Consider the following 16,448-nt stretch of genomic DNA (forward strand, 5'->3'; position numbering starts at 1 on the left):
TACTAATAAATCAGTCCAAGTCATTCTTCATTTCTATTATCCTATTTTTTATTTCTACCATTTTCTTTTCATTCTTAAGAGTGCTCATCTCTCTGCTTATATTACCCATCTGTTCTTGCAAGTTGTCCACTTTTTTCATTAGCACCCTCAATATACTAATTTTGTTTTAAAATTAGTTGGTCTAATGATTCCAACATTGGTGTCACACCTGAGTCTGCTTCTGATGCTTGCTTTGTATTTTTTTTAATGTTTATATATTTTTGAGAGAGAGAGAGAGAGAGAGAGCATGAGCGGGAGGGAGAGAGGGAGACACAGAATCCGAAGCAGGCTCCAGGCTCTGAGCTGTCAGCACAGAGTCTGACAGGGGGCTTGAACCCACAAACAACAAGGCCATGACATGAGCCGAAGTCAGATGCTTAACTGACTGAGCCACCCAGGTGCCCCAACTTGCTTTGTTTCTTTAGACTGTGGGGGTTTTTGTTTGCTTGTTTTTATCATTGTTGTTTCCTTTCATTTTTTGGCATGACTTGTAATTTTTGGAGAGAGCTGTACATATTACACTGTGTAATAGAAATTGAAGAAAATAGGACTTTCGTGTGAAAATTTATGTTAGGAAAGACATTGGGGTGCTTGATGTTTGCTTTAGCTCTAGGTGCCCGAGGCTTCAAATTCCTTTAGTTTTTTTTTTTTTGTTTTCATGTCTCCTCTTGACTCTGGGCTTCCCTGAGTTTGTATATTGTGGCAATGTCAGCTGTGATCCACTACTGCTATGCGAGAGCTCTGTCGGTGTGGTGGTGAGATGTGGAAGATGAGAAAGTGTTCTATAATCTTATGATTGAATCTCAGTCTGTCAGTGGGCCTGTGACTCTAGGATGTGACATTGATAGTGTTTTTCCAGTGGTTGCATTTGTCCCTCCCTTAGATAATACTGGGAGGTTGGAGTGGGAGGAATGCCTTCCTCCAGAAAAGATAAGGTTCTGGCAAAACTTTTTCCCCAGAGAACAGGTTTTTGTCATGGAGGAGGCAGTGGGCATATTTCACAATTATTTCTGTCTTTCCCTCTACTATTTTTCCCAGATCCTCACTATGAGAACATGAAGAGATGCCTGGAGGTAAAATCCACATGTATGGGGACCCTTATTAGACTGTGGCCTTCAGGAGTTTCTCACTCTCATCCCAGACCATTCTCAACATCTGGTGATTAATCAAAATGATCATGTGAATGTTTCTACCAGTTTATGTCATCCCCCAATTCTCCTATCTCTTTAGATTTGGGGATTGTGATTTGCTGTGCCACCTCAGTTCTCTGGTGAGTTTAAAACAATAGCTGATATTCTGTTTATTGGAATTTTTCTTTTTGTGAAAACAGGGAGTGACAGCTTCTTAGCTCTTTACATGTCAGAGCTGAAGCTAAAAGTTCAGCTTACATTCAAAGTAGTCAGTATAAAAAAGATTAAAAAGGGGTGCCTGGGTGGCTTGGTCAGTTAAGCATCCCACTTCGGCTCAGGTCATGATCTCACGGTCCGTGAGTTCGAGCCCCCGTCAGGCTCTGTGCTGACAGCTCAGAGCCTAGAGCCTGTTTCAGATTCTGTGTCTCCTTCTCTCTCTGCCCCTCCCCTGTTCATGCTCTGTCTCTGTCTCAAAAATAAATAAACGTTTAAAAAAAAAAGATTAAAAATATCACTTTGATTTAATTTATATAGATATGTTACTTTTTTATTTTAGAGAGAGAGAGAGAGAGAGAGAGCACCAGTGGGAGAGAGAGGCAAAAGGAGAGAGACAAAGAGAGGGAGAGAGAATCTCAAGCAGGCTCCAAGCTCAGTGCAGAGCTCAACGTGGGGCTCAATCGATCTCACGACCATGAAATCGTGACCTGAGCTGAAATCAAGAGTCAGACGCTTAACCAACTGAGCCACCCAGGTGCCCCCAGATATGTTACTTTTAAGAAGAAAATACTTTTGAAAACAGACATATTTTTAAAAAAATCCACAATATACTAAAAAAGTGTCTTATCAGAAAAAATTAAACATTTTGAAAGTTATATTTATATAATTTTAATTTTACTGTTAGCATTCTCTTGCCATCTCAAAAGTGTTTGAATTGGACTATACATGGTATGGGGAAACTTGAGAACCTACAGTTACAGAGCCCTGTGCAAGTGTTTGACTATAATGTATTCTGTTTCATCTACAATGACTCATTATCTAGTTGTCATTACCATATTCAAATATTTGATAAATATAAAATCATCCTGCATTCACAGAAAATAGTGTAGACTTGCCAATAACTAAATATACTTACCTATATTAGGTACAAACAGCAAATATTCCCATCAAGTTGATAAGAATATTGTTTAGTATCTATTTCTTTAGAAGGAGCAAGTAAATTTCTGTGCTAGGGATTTCTTGGATTTGTTATTAAGTTATTTTTATTCCTAGGTGGGAATAGATGTTAGCAATAATAACTTTCTTAGAAGTTATGGAAAAGGAAACATCCAACTTCCTCTGTTTATAACAGAAATTTCCTATGCTTCACTTTAGAAGGGCCTGTGGCTCAGAGGTCTTTTCTTTCTCAGAAGAAAATTTTTATAACTGCCAAGTTAGATGTATCAAAAGAACAGCAAAAATGAAAAAGTGGACAGTAAAGATTTTTCCCTTAAGCCTTACTTTTGAAAAAGCAAAGATAATTTTCCTTTTCGAAAATTAGAGATTATATACTAGAAGTTGCAATGGAAAATAAATAAAACATCTGATCTGAATAGTCTATGTTGAGATTCAGAAACGAAGGGTACCACTGAAGGAGTCATAACAAAGGAGTATATCAAAGATAACTTTTTCAAATATATTTAAGCATATATTTTATTTATTAACTAAAGCCTAGACTAAATACACGTTAACAAAATACAGTGGGGAGCCAAACAGTTTAATATTTTGTCCATATTCAGTGAGGTGGGAAACAATAGCCAAATATATAATAAAAACAGCCTAAGTGCTATGAAAAAAACAAAGAACAGGGAAGAATGAGAACTTACAAAGGGGCAATCTGATTTTCTCAGATGGGAGGTGGGTAGGTGGTCAGGGACCTCCCAGAGGAAGTGAAGTTGAAGCTGAGATGTGATCTGTGCTTGGGAATTTCATGAAGTGCTGGGGAAGGAAGGGTGTTTTTTTTGACAGAAGGAACAGTATATGCAAGAGCCCTGAGGATAGGAAACAAAGCATGGTGGAAGAACTGAAAGGGAGATGAGTGTAGGTAGCTGGTATGGAAATGGCAGAGAGAAAGACATGATGGCCTTGCAATGTATAAGAACACCTTCTGACTTTGATCTGTGTTTCAAAGCGCAGTGGTCCAGGGGGGAGTCAGAGATCACATTCTCTGATCTCCATGTCCACTTTGGACCCATGTTGTACTCTATTCTCTTATAAATTTGTATTTCTTCCCAGAAAACATTACCACCTGCAGGATGCAGGGGAATTTGGCTCTGTTGTGAAGAAGCCCCAACCTCAGCCCCTTGTACACTCTTCCATGGAGATTTCTTCTTCTATTCCAGAGATTAGAGAAGCCGAGCATGGCACTGACATTCTTATGGGTCCTCCTCCCCTTGCTGCTGTAACTTCCCGTCGTTTGCGAAGTCTCCCACTCTATGCCCAAACCCTAAAGAAAGATCGAGCCTACTTCTTTTTTGTTTTGCACGTACATGGATTTAGGATTTAGGATGTTATATTGCACTATTTTGTTTACAACAGTCTGCGTTACTTGACTATGAGCTGTTTGAGAAAGAATTTCTATACATTAGAAATTAATATATATGTATTTGTTGAATGGATGAGTAAAATAAAGCTTATGTAGTTACTAGAGAATTAGAACTTTGACATTGAATTCATTCCCTTTAGGCTTTACCTAAGACGAGTGGCCTGGTCAGCAGAAAGTCTTCATTTGCAATAACCATGGAAAGGTGGCCAAAGGGGGCATTGAGTCGGGCCAGAAACAGCTGCCAATGCAAATCTGCTGCCCGTGACTCTGGGTCTCAAGGTTGTTTGTTTGTTTGTTTGTTTGTTTGTTTGTTTTCACTTTCCTATTCTTAAAGGTCGGAACTTCATCTTGACTAGACTGTATTTGTGAATCTAACTCATTTTCAGAGCAGGCCTCCTCTTTTTTTGTCTTCCCAACACATTGTGCCCCACATTCCCATGGGTCCACCTCTAGTAGGGACTGTGGTACAGGCAGAAGGGGGCACTGATTAGATAGTCTTAGAGGTGCTCACTTATGGTGTCATTCCTCACCAGCTACTCCAGAAAGCACTTTGAGATGCAAATGAGAGTGACACTATTGTAGGGATAACCTTGAATCTACTTTTATTTTTCAAGCAAAGCTTGCACGTACTTGAGGATTTTGCTAAAAATCGGTCAGGTTTTGAACGCAGTTCACAATTCAATCTTAACAAACCGTAATTTAGAACTTCTGTCTCGTTTAACACAGTCACTCCGAATGGAACAGAGTAAATTTTCTCTTAGCAAACATAGGGCCAATCGTGACATAAAAGTGAGAATCATATTAATCATCAACCTGTTAATCAAAACATTAATACCAAGCCACTTGCAGGCTCTCAGGACAGGTGAAGATTGTACACATTGCATACTGCACAGCTCTGGGCGTACCCGTCACCTGTACTCATGTAAATCGTAGCTGCACATGGAGTCTCTGTGGGCCTTCCCAGGGTATTATGTGATATGTCATTACCAAGTTAAAGATCCCTGATGTACCAGTAATGCATTCCAGACAGTTCCAAGTGCATTCACCAGATTAGTTTCCTATAATTTATTAAAGACAAACAAACAAACTACAGCCGATGATTTGTTAAAAAAATTTTCTTTTCGGTGATTTGTTCAATTAGTTTTGTCAACAGACAAGGTAAGTAGGTGAATAAATCTTGCTCAAGGTTTTTTTTGTTTTTTTTTGTTTTTCTGTTTTTTTGTTTTTGTTTGTTTTGTTTTTGTTTTTTTTTAACAGACTGATTATTTGACTTCAAGCTCCACCAAATTATAAACTCCTTAAAAACAGGGACTGCGTCTTATTATCTGTGTGTCTCTAAATCTGGCGGAAGAAAAGGTGTATGTTAGGTGGTTGAAGTGTTGGCTATATGTGAGACTAGGCATGTGTATTTTTAAGAAATACTGCTAATAAAAAATCACTTGAGTGAATCAGTCCATTTATTTAAGATGTTTAAGTAGTGATTTGTATAAATAACTTACATATATTTATTTTATTTTATTTTTGAGAAGAGAGGAGGGGAGGGGCAACGAGAGGGGGAAAGAATCCCACGCGGTCTCCATGATGTCAGCAGAGAGCACAGCATGGGCCTTGCACTTGGATCATGACCTGAGCTGAAACGAAGAATCACTCAACCGACTGAGCCACCCAGGTGCCCCATGATCTGAATGTGTTTTAATGATTATACTCCCACAATCATACAATATTCATAATAAAAAAAATAAACAAATAACAATTTATGATAATTATAATTATTTTTTACCTAAAGATCCTTTGATAAGTAGCCATAAAAGGTTTTCATAGCAAGGACTTATTAAGTTGATTCAAAGTGAGTTTCAAATGTGGACTGTCTAAAAAGAAATATATTAAGTATTGTTACAAAGCCAATATATTAAGATTTGTTTTTAAGGAACTACATTTCTAAGATCTCATGCTAGTTAAAATTTTTTTTAATTTAAATTTTAGTTAGTTAACACACAGTGCAATTTTGGCTTTAGGAGTAGAATTTAGTGATTCATTGCTTATATATCACACCCAGTGCTCATCACAATAAGTGCCCTCCTTAGCGCCCATCACCCATCTAACCAATCTCCCACCCACCTCCCTCCATCAGCCCATAGTTTGTTCTCCATCACTAAGAGTCTTTTGTCATTTGTTTCCCTCTCTTTTCTATTTCTGCCCCCTTCCCATATGTTTATCTGTTTTGTTTCTTAAATTCCAAATATGAGTGAAATCATATGGTATTGGTCTTTCTCTGATTGAGTTGTTTCACTTAGCATAATATATTCTAGCTCCATTCACATCATTGCAAATCACAGGATTTCATTCTTTTTGATGGCTGAGTATACTCCATTGCATATATATACCACATCTTCTTTATCCATTTGTCAGTTGATGGACATTTAGGCTCTCTCCATAGTTTGACAATGTTGCTATAAACATTGCTATTGCTGATAATGCTGCTATAAACATTGTGGTGCATGTACCCCTTCAAATCTATGTTTTTGCATCTTTTGGGTAAATGCCTAAAAGTACAATTGCTGGATCATAGGGTAGTTCTGTTTTTAGTTTCTTAAGGATCCTCCATACTGTTTCCCAGAGTGGCTGCACCGGTTTGCATTCCCATCAACAGTGTGAGAGTGTTCTTTTTTTCTCCACATCCTCACCAACACCTGTTATTTTTTATGTTGTTAATTTCAGCCATTTTGACAGGTGTGAGGTGGTATCTCATCGTGGTTTTGATTTGTATTTCCCTGATGATGAGCGATGTTGAGCATCTCTTCATGTGTCTGTTTGCCATCTGGCTGTCTTCTTTAGAAAAATGTCTATTCATGTCTTCTGCCCATTTCTTTTTTCTAAAATTTTTTTTAATGTTTATTTTTATTTTTGAGACAGAGAGAGACAGAGCATGAGCAGGGGAGGGGCAGAGAGAGAGGGAGACACAGAATCTGAAGCAGGCTCCGGGCTCCAAGCTGTCAGCCCAGAGCCTGACACAGGCCTCGAGCTCCAGGACTGCAAGATCATGACCTGAGCCAAAGTCAGATGCTCAACCGACTGACCCACCCAGGCACCCCTCTTCTGCCCGTTTGTTAACTGTGTTATTTGTTTTCTGGGTGTTGAGTTTGACAAGTTCTTAACAGATTTTGGATACTAACCTTTTATCAGATATGTCATTTGCAAATATCTTCTCCCATTCTGTAGGCTGCCCTTTAGTTTTGTTGATTGTTTCCTTTGTTATGCAGAAGATTTTATCTTGATGAAGTCTTCATAGTTCAGGTTTGCTTTTGTTTCCCTTGCCTTCCGATACGTGTCTAGTAAGACGTTGCTCTGGCCAAGATCAAAGAAGTTGCTGCCTGTGTTTTGCTCTAGGATTTTGATGATTTCCTGCCTCACATTTAGGTAAGATCTCACATTATGATGCTATGGACAATGAGATATTATTGCATTTTTCCATGGCAGTTGGAAATCTGTTTCATGCTGTCAACCAAGAACTGTGCACTGTAATAAAGTTTCCAAGCACCCCCAGCCAAGAGGTCCAGTATAACTCTCATCACACAGCTTGATATATATATATTATAAACTATATATATAGTTTATATATACATATACATATATATACATATACATATAATATATAAACTATACGTATATTTTATGATATATATATCATAAACTATAAATATCAGACATGTATTGTTAAATAAATACTAAAAGATGAATCTGTTGAAAATTTGACTTGAAAAAGGGACAGATATAAAATGTGGTTCAACAGGTGGAATATTTAAAACAGAAACAGCTGCTTATCTTCAGTCAACTCATTTTCTTTAACAAATCTCATTTCCCAGTCATTAAAACACTTTTTTCAAGGCAATGTACATAGTTTGGAATAACTATTTTGTCAACACACGTCCGCATGATCTTAAAAGCTACCTGATGTGATTTTCAATGCAATTACTGGAGTTTCGCTTGAAAGAGCCTAAAATAATGTACAAAAGAGGCAAACGCCTCTCAATAAGAAGCAAAAGGATGTATTCCAGAAGAATAATGATAACTTTCCACATTAGTGCATAATAAATGTCCATTTTGTTATTGCTTTACAAACAGTAATGAAAAGATAAGCTGAAATATGAAAAAATAAGCTGTAGTCATGGCAGTGATAAATTGCATAAGATTTTAAGTCAACATGTTCTTCCATTTCTAAAATAACAGTTTACTTGAAATGAGCGCAGTGATAATTGTTAGATGAGCATTTAATGATTAACAATTAGCAAGCACTTCATTCTTTTTGGATGGTAGTGAAGGGTGACAGAGAGGATACTGGCCAAAAGTAATAATTCAATATTCCATAAGTCGTGTTAATACCTGTAAAAAGTAGTTGTATAGGAGTTTCACGCTTATAGCATAATTTAAGTTACAAGAAAGATTTGTTTTTACACTCAAAGATTGTATCTACATACAAGATGTATCTACTATACAGTAGGATGAAATACATTTATGTTTCGGTGTTTACCACTATCTAGACTGTTGGTCTCAGAGTGGCAAATCAGTTTCTCTTCTTTGCCAATTCTAAGTGATTGGTAGTGGCTGCCTGTTGTGTTGTGTTGAGAGAGATTCTGAGGACACTTTGAGAAGATATATAATGACAAGTTAGTGACTTTGGGGGTGGGGGTGGTGGGTGATGGCCCATATACTTAATATATATTATTTCTAGAGCTAAATTACATTAGAAATGAACCGTAAAGACCAAAATTTCTAATTATATATCCCTTAATATATAGTTAGCATTTTATTCCTCAAAACTCAACTTTAATTGTATGTATAGTGAAGGTTTTATTTCTTTTTCTCTCTAAATCACACTTAATACTTTCTGTGGTATACAAAAACTTTCAGATTGCTTTCAGGTTTGGGGCAATTTGGGTTTGTGAAAATAAAACAAAGAGATTACAGTACACTGAAAGCATAAATCCTACTCTTGACAGAATACTTAAAGTAACACTTCAAAAAATAACACTTGACATACAACCAAGAGTCCAAACTGTCTTATAAACTGCTTGGATAGTGGGTACTAAAGAGTTTTTACATCCGAGTTGACAATAACAAAACATATAAACAACGATAGTGAAGGTTGGCTCTAATCTAAATAAATAAAAATTGTTGAAAAGGAGGTTGTAATTACTGTTGGAAAATATAAGTCATAGGAAACACATTCACTGGGCCATTGGGGGTGCAAACACTCAACTCCTGGTTTCTGGCCTCTAAACAAGTCTTCTGGAATTAATTTTTTTTATAAGTACGATGGTGTTCAAAGTTTTTGGTTCATACAGAGCTCCACAGGAAAGATTGCTGAAGATTTGGTAACGTAATTGGAAAATGGAACTATTTTATCCACCATTCAAGCGTATCTGCCTGAGGGGGGAAAAGACAAAGATTAAGGTTAGGGTTAGGGCCAGAGGGCAACACATATAGAAGTAATAGACACGTCCAAAACGAGCAACGTGAAAAACAGCAGTCTCACATGGAAAAGACTTCCTAAAACTTTTGTTTTCCTTCAGTTTCTATTTAAAAGGAGCTGACCCTTATCTGATACTTGGTTTTCAAAGGAAGAATGAGTCATGTCAGAAATGTTGTCAATTTTTCTTTTATGAGGTTTGGCAAAGAACTTTCTATTTTCTGCGTATTTTATGAGACCTCGAAATAGAGTTAGGAATTTCCCCTCCTAGAGTGAACATTATAATACCAGTTTGTATTGAAAAGGTACTTTTCAGCTTCCAAAGAGCTTTCGTCTATATTATTCAGCTTTGCCCATTCTGACAACCTCACTCAGTGTGGAATAGGGGTGTTAGCACCCACGTGTCACCAACGAGAGAATTAAGACAGGGCTGATTAAAGGTTTTTCCAAGAACACATGGTTGCTATGAGCAAAACTGGGAACTGAGACGCAAACCTCACGACTCACTAGTGAATTGGTCTGACCACACTAAGATGAGTGCTGGGGGCGATCCTGAGGAAGCACCTAGGGCCCTTCTCAGAGAACGATGGCCCTTCCTCTACCAGCGGACTAATAAAAGTATGGGGAGTACACTTTCAATAAAGGCCGGAGAAAATCTCTGCACAAGAAAAATATGTTGTGCTGCATTAAATTTTAATACTCTCTCCTTTCATACCATCACCCTGGATGACATCAGTCACTCTATAGCTTAGTTTACACAAACTGTATCCTGATGACTCCCGTATTTATATCTCTCTGGCTTGGATTTTCCTTCTTCCATAACTTTAGATCTAAATGAGTGCCTGCCTGCTGGATACTTTCAGCGGAATGCCTTCCAGGGAGCCGCACTCAAAATGTCCCAAACAGATTTCCCATCTTGTTCCAAAACCTGATCCCTCTCTGTGTTTTCTGCATTGGGATTAATATCACTCTACCAAATCAAAAAACAAACAAACAAACAAAAACCTTGAGCTGCTTCTTTACTTCCTTTCCTGTTAACCTCTCATATCCAAGCATTCTCCAACCACTGCTGAGTCAGTTTTCCAAACATTCCATAAATCTTAGTGGCTTTTTCTATTCCTTCTGGTTTTATTTGGGTCTCATGATTTTTCAACCGGCTTAAGACCCACACTTTCAAACTGGTCCCTCTTACTTCGATCTGTCCTGTCTCCAATCTAGTTTCCATGTTCCAGTAAGTCATCAAAGGCTACCCAAAGCATTTATGAAAAGGTTCTCACTTCTTAATTGCCCTGTAGAGCTTACTTAATCCAGCTCATGCTCACTAATCCAGCTTTATGCCTGGTCACTTTTCTGCTTCATCATCTAAGCTCTAGCAAATTGAAATCATTTTAAGTCTTAGGCTATACCAAATTCTGTGTTGGGTCTGTTCCTTTGTTTATACCGCTGATAGATGATTTAATTGTTCTGCTATTACATCCAGTTCTCAATGTGGCTCCCCTCCCTGCCCATTGGGTGATTATACATCCTTGTCCTGTGGATTTGGCCACATGATTTGCTTTGTCCAATGAAATATAAACAGAAGTGGCACTTGTCACTTCTGGATGACAGCTTTAAGAGCCATTGTGTGCTTAAACAGGATATATATCTTCTGCCACACACAGCCAATGTCTCAACTGAAGGATGATTCATCAACTTGCATCCTGGAAAAAAGAAGATGTGGAGAAAAGCTGCAACCTATCTCTGATGGACACACAGAATGGAAGCAAAATCAGCCTCCGTAGTTGTAAACCATGATACTTGGAGATCTTGTTATCTCAGCATAACTTTGCCTACCTACTTTTACTAATACATCTGCCTGGAAGAGTCTTCTCCTTCTTTGCCCATCTTACTCCTAACTCTTGTTTCAGCTGAAATTTTATTCTGTTCATAATCCGTTTCTCAATTCTTGACTGGTACCAACTCTCGTGTTTCTATAGCACTCTGTAATAATAGTGCTCATTGCATTGCATTGTGATTATTTGGTTGTTTGTATCCCCTACCAGATGGTCAACTCTGGGAGGACATGGCAGTCTTTCTTTTTCATCTCTTAGTACCTTGAGTACCATGGCCATGTTGTATGAATGAATGACAAACAAATAAATGAAGGAAAAGTAGTCAAAGCAGTTCTCACATCCGTAAATGTTGGGGGAGATTGTGTGAGCGACAACGCTACATCGAGATTTTCTCTGCTGTGGTGACAGATGGGATTCTAAAAGGAAAAGTGTTACCACTGACCTATAACGCGCACCAGTCCCACTTTGTGTTAATCACACATTTTCAAACTACAGAACTCTGTGAAAAGTTTTAGTCATAAACTGCAGCCTAGATTACATTTTTGTCAGATGAGTCCCCTGAATGTGTTCAATTTCATCGTGGTAGTCATGCCCCCTAATGATTTCAGCAGCCACAAAGGACAATTTATCCTTGGGTCACAAATGTGAGACAGCAAGGCCAGCCTATTTCAGGCAGACCTATAGAAGTTTTACATGAAGATTTGGTAAATCACCATCTTCCTTAATCTGCTTTCTTCTTTATGATGTATATTTTTATCAACAATGTTTGGCAGTCTAATTTTGATCTAGAAATATGATAATTTTAGTTTTACATTAACATCACAGTATAGTTTTAGTTCCGTGTTTATGATATATGTTGCTGACTCTCTAGTGTCATACATGCAATAGGTTTTTCTTTTCTTTTTTTTTTTCTTTTAGTTTATTTATTTATTTACTTTGAGAGAGAGAGAAAGAATGAACAGGAGAGGGGCAGAGAGGGAGAGAGAGAGAAAGAGAGAGGGAGAGAGAGAATCCCCAGCGCTAACAGTGCAGAGCCTGATGCAGGGCTTGATCCCACAAACAGTGAGATCATGACCTGAGCTGAAACCAAGAGTCAGTCAGATGCTTAAATAACTGAGCAACCCATATGCCCACATGAAATAGGTTTTTAATAAATATTTTTTATTAGAGAATCACAGTAAAAGGAGAATCTTTTACTCCCCTTCAGTAATGTTGAGCACCACCTGGGAAGAGGGGTGCTTGTTGAGAACTCTCCTTAAATCTAGGGGCCTCTGATAATTTAGCTTTAATGACACCATCTGGAAAACAGGAACATCTGAAGAAAAGTCATAAAGTGTTAGAACTAGAAGAGACCTTATGCCACACACCCTCTGCCTCATCTCATAGATGAAGACATTGAAAGCAGGGGATGTGTAATAGTTTACTAGCACTAATCAGTGGGAAGTACAGAAGTAGAACCTGGATCTCCTAAAGCTTTATTGAGTACTTTTTTTATTTACAGCGTCTTTTCTTTTTTAATTTTTTTAATGTTTATTTTATTTTTGAGAGAGACAGAGACAGAATGCGAGTGGGTTAGGGGCAGAGAGAGATGGAGACACAGAATCTGAAGCAGACTCCAGGCTCTGAGCTGTCAGCACAGAGCCTGACACGGGGCTCGAACTCACAAACCACAAGATCATGACCTGAGCCGAGGTCAGAAGCTTAACCAACTGAGCCACCCAGGCGCCCCTATTTACAGCATCTTTTTTCTTTTTCCTTTCCTTTTCCTTTCCCCCTCTCTTTTTTCTTTCTTTCTTTCTTTCTTTCTTTCTTTCTTTCTTTCTTTCTTTTTTCTTCTTCCCTTCTCCTTCTTTCCTTTTTTAACAATTTTCTTACTCCAACCACAAAAATAAATTCAAAATGGATTACAGACCTAAATGTGAGAACTGAAACCATAAAAATCCTAGAGAAGAACATAGGCAGTAACCTTTTTAACATAAGTCATAGCAACTTCCCTCTAGATATGTCTCCTGAGGCAAAAGAAACAAAAGGAAAAATGAACTATTGGAACTGTATCAAAATAAAAAGCTTCTGCACAGCAAAGGAAACCATCAACAAAGCTAAAAGGCAGCCTATGGAATGGGAGAAGATATTGCAAATGACATATCTAATAAAGGATTAGTATCCAAAATCTACAAAGAACTTAGACAACTCAACACACAAAAAAAGAATAATCCAGTTAAAAATGAGCAGGAGACATGAACAGACATTTCTACAAAGAAGACATACAGATGGCCAACAGACACATGAAAAGATGCCCAATATCACTGATCATCAGGAAAAAAAAAAAAAAAAAGGAAGAAGAGATACCACCTCACAACTGTCCAAATAGCTAAAATCAACAACACAAGAAACAACAAGCATTGGTGAGGATGTAGAGAATAAAGAACTTTCTTGCATTGTTTATGGGACTGCAAATTGGTGCAGCTACTGTGGAAAACAGTATGGAGGAGTTCTAAAGATAGAACTACCTTATGATCCAGCAAATTTACTCCCCAGTATTTACCCCAAAAATACAAAATACTAATTCAAAGGGATACATATGATACATATAGCCCCCTACATTTATAGCAGCATTATTTACAATAGCCAAATTATGGAAAGAGTCCAAATGCTCGTAAACTGGTGACTGGGTAAGGAAAATATATATACAATGGAATATTACTCAGCCATAAAAAGAATGAAGTCTTGCTATTTGCAACATGAATGGAGCTAGAGTGTATAATGTTAAGCAAAATAAGTCAGTCAGAGAAAGACAAATATCATAAGATTTCACTCCTATGTAGAATTTAAGAAACAAAACAAATGAGCAAAGGGAAAAAAGAGAGAAAGAGAGACAAACCAAGAAATAGACTCTTAAGTATAGTGAACAAACTGATGGTTACCAGAGGGGAGGTGGATGGGGGGATGGGTGAAATAGATGAGGAGGATTAAAGAGGGCACTTGTGATGACCACCAGGTGTTATGGAAGTGTTGAATAACTACATTGTACACCTGAAATTAATATTACACTGTATGTTAACTAACTAGAATTTAAACAAATCTTAAAAACAGTGCCTATTTCTCAAGTAGTTTCTGAACCTCATTTGACTTACTGTTGACATTTCAAAAGAAGCCCTTCAGAGGACCTGTTGCAAAACCCAGGCATTCTGCACATGGGGTGACCAATCAATAGTAAACTAAATAAACTGATATCTCAGATGAACGAGTTGGAAGAGAACATAGGAAATTAGAGCAGTGGTTTTCTAAGTATTAGGAATAACTTAAGGTAGAAGGCTGACACGATGTATATGGTTGGGATAATGTGCTATTAAAGTTTTTTTTAGGAGAAAAGAGAAGGAAGATTACAAGTTTAGGTTTAAATATATTGAATTTGAAGTGACAATGATTTACCCTGCTGGAAATATCCAGCAGGCAGTAGGGATGAAGAAGAAGGAGAAGAAGAATAAAGAAGAAGGAGAAGGAGAAGACGAAGAAGGCAGAGGGGGAGGAGGAGGAGAAGGAGAGGGAGGAGAAGTGGGGAGTAGAAGAGAAGTCAAGAGAAGTCAAGAGAAGTCAGGGCTGATGAAAGATGTTGACCAGGAGAGGTGTTCTTTAAATGTTGAGTGTGCCTCTGAAGAGGAAGTTTAGAGACAGGCAAGAGAGGGGAGGCTATGCCTACAATGAGTACTTCTGGCAAAGGAAGCAGAGAAAATGCAGCCAGAGGTGTTCTCCTTCTCTAAATAATAGTGATATAGTTTCCTAGAAACCAAGAGTGGAAAGATTCTGTGGAAACAGTTAAGACTACAGGTAGGAGGAGGGGCGCCTGGGTGGCTCAGTCGGTTAAGCGGCAGACTTCGGCTCAGGTCACGATATCGCGGTCCGTGAGTTCGAGCCCCGCGTCAGGCTCTGTGCTGACAGCTCAGAGCTTGGAGCCTGTTTCAGATTCTGTGTCTCCTCTCTCTGACCCTCCCCCGTTCATGCTCTGTCTCTCTCTGTCTCAAAAATAAATAAACATTAAAAAAAATTAAAAAAAAAAAAAGACTACAGGTAGGAGGAAGCATGATGATGTGTTTGGCTTGTCCCTCAGATGCTTTCTCTAGGACTATTGACTCTTCCTTGAAGAAGTGAACTTGGACTCCTACACAAAGAAGCTTGGAGACTGAAATAAGCAAGGTTCTTGGTGTGTGAGAAAAACAGACTGCTTTAGCCACGGGAACTGGGCAGCCAGCAAATCCTGTGGCCTCTTTGTTCTTGCCAGATTTCCTGAGCAGGTCCTCAGCTTCCCATTGATCATGAAGTCCCTGATTCTGCTCAAAATTCTTTCTTATTTCAGATGGCCAGCACCAGTTTCTGTTTCTTGTTGCAAAGCACCATTTCTGACACACTGGGTGTCATCATATTATTTCTGGGAGCCTAGAGAAGTATTGATTTCTGCAAGTAGGACTGGGAATGGCAAGGACTAAGAAGGAGCTATATTTAATGTTGAAGAAGTCATCGGTGATCTTAAAGGGGTCAAGTTTAATAGCCTGTGGAAGGTTAGATGTTGCCATGTAGGGAATCATTATGCAGGGAATGAGGAACTGGTGATTTAAAAGAGGCCATAAGTACAGAAAAGTTCAGGCAATTTGGAATTATTATGAATCTTCAAATTTATTTGTGGATAGGATATGGATGTATGGCAGGGGCGGTACAAATGTCATGAGGATAAATGTGACAAAATCAAACATAGCACAGTTAGGGTAGATCAACCAAACAAGTAACTAGATGTGTTGGTGAGGGTGAGGTGACATGGCATTATAGCCACGGAAGTGAATAGAATTATTTCTGCATATTTAATGCTAATGTGATGGGATTTCACTATTATAATCTTTATTTATACCAATATCACAATTGAGATAAATTATATTACACTAAGAAAAAACCGTCAATAAATTGCTACCATTAACCTACTTGATCATCACTATTATTGACATAAACTCAAGCACCAATGAAAGTAGGTTCATGATTATTGGCTAAGAAGGCATTTTCCCCCAATTGTTTCATATATCCTAAATTATGAAACATTTTTGACACCTGAAACCTTTTACATGGGATTGGGGAAATATACCCATCTAGTGTATGAAAATTCACTGTTGATGTACGAATTAGTTCTCTTAACATACATTAGTCAGTCACATTTATTTTTCCATGAGAAATCATGTTTTGGTCATACAGAGCTTTAGAGGAAGTATGATTAAATATAGAATAGCTTTATTTTTTTTCCCTCCACTGTTACTGCAGATAGAGGAGCCATATTGTGTGTGTGGGATGATTAGCAAATTTCACAGTTGTCAACAAATTTATAAAACATTGCATTTAGTAATTTCATAAAAAATTTT

The sequence above is a fragment of the Panthera pardus genome, unplaced genomic scaffold (assembly GCF_024362965.1).
Source record: "Panthera pardus isolate Hobbes unplaced genomic scaffold, ASM2436296v1 HiC_scaffold_13, whole genome shotgun sequence".
Taxonomy (NCBI): domain Eukaryota; kingdom Metazoa; phylum Chordata; class Mammalia; order Carnivora; family Felidae; genus Panthera; species Panthera pardus.